This window comes from Echinops telfairi, unplaced genomic scaffold, assembly GCF_000313985.2.
Source record: "Echinops telfairi isolate 266 unplaced genomic scaffold, ASM31398v2 ScPeMD7_7;HRSCAF=31, whole genome shotgun sequence".
NCBI classification, from domain to species: domain Eukaryota; kingdom Metazoa; phylum Chordata; class Mammalia; order Afrosoricida; family Tenrecidae; genus Echinops; species Echinops telfairi.
The window spans coordinates 18,636,421-18,641,763 of record NW_022103904.1 but is presented as its reverse complement, the minus strand read 5'-3'; the positions used below and the strand labels follow the sequence as shown (position 1 = coordinate 18,641,763).

The window sequence follows — 5,343 nt, the reverse complement described above, 5'->3', positions numbered from 1 at the left end:
TCCAATACTGTGATTGGTGGATTTACTTTGGAGAGATGCAGGTCTGCATCCTCGGCTGCTGTTATATGGCTGTTGTACAGTGGGAGACACTCTGGCCTCCGGAAGCTGTGGGCACCTCTTAAACAACTGCGGACGTGCAGTGGAACAGCAGCTATGTGGGCAGCCTCTGCAGCCTTCAGCCAACATTCCCTTCAGGCTTTATGAATACAACTCTGGACATGACTTGGACCAAGCTCTTGAGCAGTTAGTTTACCTTGTCCTGTGTGTAGCATCGAATGTTCTTGGGATTGGTGGCCAACATAATGACATCATGGTCAAGATAACTGGCCAACTCTCCCACATTGATTTTAGATACATTCTTGGAATTTCCGTCAAAATTTGGCATGAAAGGGAGCAAATGACTTTTATTCTTACCTATAATTTTATTTATTTTTATCATTCAACAAGAAAAACAAGCAACACAGAAATATTTGGCCTGTTCAGCCAGTGTTGTGAGCATGTATATCTGATTTTAAGGGAGCATGGTAGCCTCCTCCTCACTCTGCATTACTGTTGACTAAAAGACTTCCTGAGCTCATGTCAGAGAAAAACGATCTTCATGATCAGACTTTGCTGCTAATGCATTTGTTGGTTTTGTTTTGTTTTCATTTGGCATTTGCACTCAATTGAGCATAGCCCTGCTAGTGATGCTATTAAAGGAATGAAGTTCTGGAATTCAATTAAAATAAGGACAAGGCATTCCACAGAACCTAACCTAAGTAGTCCCTGATGCCCACCTTCTGCTTTTTGAATGCTTGACTGAGACTCGTTATGAAAGCTGTCAACATTATAGATAATCACTTCCTACTAATTGTGCATGCTGAAGAGTGCTACTTTTTTTTCATTTCTTTCTTTTTTTTTAAGTGTTTGGAACCTTTACAGAAAGATGTCAATACTTATTTTCAGTATGGGGACTAAGTGCTATTCCGCATCCGCCTTAGTCACCCCTAGGGCTGGTGGTTATTCTTATGATCCAAACAAGGCATAAAGAAATGGTATTTTTCTTCCCTTTTATATTGTGTAATATACAGATTATGGTACAATTTTAAATTATTATTATTTTGCAGAAGAAATCTTTTGATTCTGTGGAAGTTTGTTGATTTTTTTACTTTGTTAATGTTTTATGATTAATGTTTTATCTTGTTAATATTTATCTTCCGTGAGAGCATCATTCCAAATAGACTTACTAAAAATCTACTATCCAAGTACGCATATATATATGTAAATATACAAGGGGGTATCCCCCCAAAAAGGAATTTTTCTCCCAAAGCTTTGTTTGTTTGTTTTTTAACAAAACAACCTTATCACCTTCAAAGAACTGTCCATTACACTTTATATATTTGTCAAATCTGCTATTCCATTCGTGGAAACAGTTTTCAAACTCATCTGTTTGGATGGCTGACAGTACCTCCTTCATTTTTTTCTTCGCCTCCTCTATATCATCAAATCACTGTCCTTTCATATCCCTCTGCATTCGTGGAAACAAAAAATAAGTCTCATGGAGAGAGATCGGGTAAGTAAGGTGGGTGGGGCAAGAGAGGCATGCTCTTTTTTGCCAAAGGTTGGCACACTGAGATGGTTGTGTGGACACGTGCATTTTCGTGGTGGCAAAACACATGGCGGCAAAAGCAGGCCTTTCTTATTAATCATTTTATTGGGAGGCCTCTTACAAATCTTACTTCAATCAATTATTCAATTGTATTAAGCACACTTGTACATATGTTGCCGTCAACATTTCCAAAACATTTTCTTTCTACTTGAGCTCTGGTAATAGCTTCTCTTTTTTTTCCTCCCTCACCCACCACCTGCCCTGTGAATCCTTTGTCAATTATATATTATTATTGTTATTTAGTATCTTTCCCTGTCCATTGTTTCCCTTCACCCACATTTCTGTTATTCGTCCCACTGGGTGTGGGGTGGGAGGAGCTATATATACAACCTTCTGATGGGTTCACCCTATTTCCTTCTCCGCTCCCCCACCCCCACCCCACACCACCTCCCTACCCTCCTGATATCATTACTCCTACTACTGTTCCTGAGGGGTTTATCTATCCTGAATTCCATGTATTGAGAGTGCTTATCTGTACCACTGTGTATACTCTAGTCTAGCCAGATTTGTAAGATAGAACTGTGTCATGGTAATGGGGGGTAGGAAGCACTCAGGAACTAGAGGGATGATGTTTGTTTCATCAATGCTATAGTACACCTTGGTTGAACTGTCCCTTCCTTGTAAGCCTTCTGTGGAGGGATGTCCAATTGTCTACAGATGGGCTTTGGGTCTCCACTCCAACCCCCTTGTTTGATCAATAAATTGTTTGTTTTAGAAATTTTGGTACCTGATACTTGATCCCATGGACACCTCATGATCACACAAGGTGGTGTGTTTCTTCCATGTGGTCATATTTGCTTCCCTGCCAGAAGGCCACTTGTTTAACATCAAGGCTTTAAGACCCGAGGCACTATATCTATTGATAGCTAGGCACCATCCGCTTTCTTCACCACATTTGCTTATGCACCCATTTTGTCTTCAGCGATCATGCCGGGAAGGTGAGTATCAAAGAGTGCCAGGTTATTAGAACAAAGTGTTCTTGTGTTTAGAGAGGCCTTGAGTAGCGTCCCAAAGTCCGTCTGGTATCTTAATACTTAACATATAAATATATGTACATTGACCTCTATCCGTATCATTATAAATTATTATATTTACATATATACATGCCTATAACTATACCTACATAAATAGCTTTTGCCTCTTACTCCTTTTCTCTATTTCAGTCAGTCCTTTTTGTTGCACACTGTTATACTCTTTTCAGAACCTCTAAATAGAAAGCTTGATTAACAGTCTGACTTGGGGGAACAACTTCAAATGTACTACGAGTCGACATGTTCATCCATTCAGGAAGTTGACAGACATCTAGAATGAGGTTTGTCGTCAATCAGCAGTTCACCTTGTTTTAAACAAGAAAACTACTCATTCACTTGGGTTTTTCCCGTAGTGCTGTCCTTACAAGCTCTGTTCCGCATCACAACAGTTCCTGTGGCATTTTTCCTGATTCCTGAGAAGGAAACAAAGTCTCCCAGCTGCACACCGTTCTCTTAAATTGACCATCACAAAAAAATAAGATTTGAGCAAAACTGCTTTTACAAAAAAATTCACTGTGACCAGAGAGAAACATCCCAGGCCACGCCACTGGGTGCACTAACTCAGAGTGAGTTGCTCCATGCTTGCCTAGTGGGAAAATGCCTACGGCGAAAGCTCAGCTCTGCCCAGGATGATTCCGGTTGGGGGCAGGGGATGAGTACTCCTTCATCCCCTCATACATATGTACATATATAGTTATCATGTTTCTACTGGGAGTTCTGTGTCTCCCACTAGACACAAAAATGTGTCTTTGATTTTCTTCAGCCTGAGTTTTAAAGTTTTAAAACTCAAACAGCTTTTCTTCATGTTATCTTTAGTGCACTGTGTGATCCGGTTCTTCCATATCAAGGCACGTATTAGTACAGCTTTAGATGGCATCAGTGAGAGATCATTTCATTGAGCATGTACGTGAGCAAATGTAATCAAGAAAGAAATCAAATGAAAAGGAACATATTTATAGAATAAACTCCATATCTAAAGTCTATCATTCTAAAAAAATACCAGCAGTTCTTACTGTATTTACTATAAGTTCTTGTAATGTGATTTTTTTCAAGAATATTAGTTGTAATCAACTCAATAGCAATAAGTTTGGTTTGGTTTGGTTTGGTTTTAACTGTCTAGACATAGAACAATTTATAATATCAATAGCAATTTTGACATCAATTTTAAAAATCATATATTATTTGATTTCTTAACTCCTGTTTCCATGAACATTTACCATTAAATGAAATCCTTGACAACTTCAATCATTTTGTTGCTTATCATGATGCTGCTTATTGGTCTCATTGAGAAGATTTTTGTTTGCGTTACATTGTTCTGTAATCCACACTGATGACTAAAGTCCTTGACCTTCATCAGCAAGGGCTTCAAGTCTTCCTCACGTCCATCAAGTAAGGTTGTGGAATCTGCATATCCTTCTTTCCATCCGGCTGCTGCTTCCTTCTTTGTGCAGTCCATCTTCCTCCATTATTTGCTCAGCACATAGATTGAATAAGTACGGGGAAAATAACAATCCCCATGTTAAACCATGCATTATTCCTGCACTGTTCAAGTGACTGCTATTTGGGACCTTGTACGGGTTCTGCAATGAGTATAATGAAGTATTCTGGAATTCCCATTTTTCTCAATACCATCCATTATTTGTTACCCACGCAGTCTAATGTGGCAAAGGTACACATAGAGCAAAAAGATGACCAAAGAACATGCTTTATTATTAGATCCTGTTTTCATGGCCCTAGAAGCAATCTTTATGAACGTTAGTTAGCCCATGGACAGCTTTTTATGTGTGGAATAAAGAGCACCTAAGTGAGATGCCATGACCTGATTCCTTTCCATCTTAAAGCTGTACCTGAAACTTACCCATATGGGACAGGCATATGCCATATCTCTGGGCAGACATCCCTATCTGGGGGCCTTCATAGAGGGAAAAGAGAAGAAAAACATTCAAGTGCTAGCCTGGCTTGTGAGAAGTCTATCCACCTCTCTTCCCTGTTCTTCTTTATGCCATCTCCCTAGACAAGAGAAAGCTTTGTTCTCTGACCTACAACAAAAGCCTAAAAGCAATAGGCACTCTTCTTCCCAAGGAGAACCAATTCAAACACTCACCTAAATGAAGGGAAAGTTAGACACCAGCCACAGGGTGACATTTCTGGGTTTTCTCTCATGAAGGAAGAAATCTTTATTCCTTTGCAACTTGCATCATGGAACAAAGCAAGCTCCTAAGAAAGAGGGCATACTAAATAAGAGTATGGAAAAGAGAGTTGGGTAGACTTCTCCCAAATCAGGCGAACACTAGAATTTTTTCTCTGCCCTTTCCTCTCTCCCAGGGCCCCAGTCAGTGCCGGGCGGCGGGGTGGGGGGTGGGGGGTGGGGAGTCTCCCAGGCACAGTCTCCCAGGCAGTGCTTCCTCTGTGTTCCCACATAATGTTTATCATTTATTCAATTAGATCAACAAATTTATCATTTATTCCAATGATATTTATGGTATACTTATGCCTGAACTATTCCTTCTGACTAGATTATTAGCTTTCAGGGTGCATGAAGCATACTTTACTGGCATCCATCTTGCTGGATCTGCACTAGTGAGATCCTGAGTACGTGGATGAATTGCTGAGCTAATGAATGCCCCAATGACTTCTGTAGACCAGAGCCCCCAATTGCCAGGG

At 40.0% G+C, this 5,343-nt stretch overlaps 1 pseudogene; it reads left to right on the top strand.

Moving 5' to 3' along the window:
* Positions 1-669, top strand: part of LOC101659752 — a 2,982-nt pseudogene extending 2,313 nt beyond the window's left edge.
* Positions 670-5,343: the final 4,674 nt, after the last annotated feature.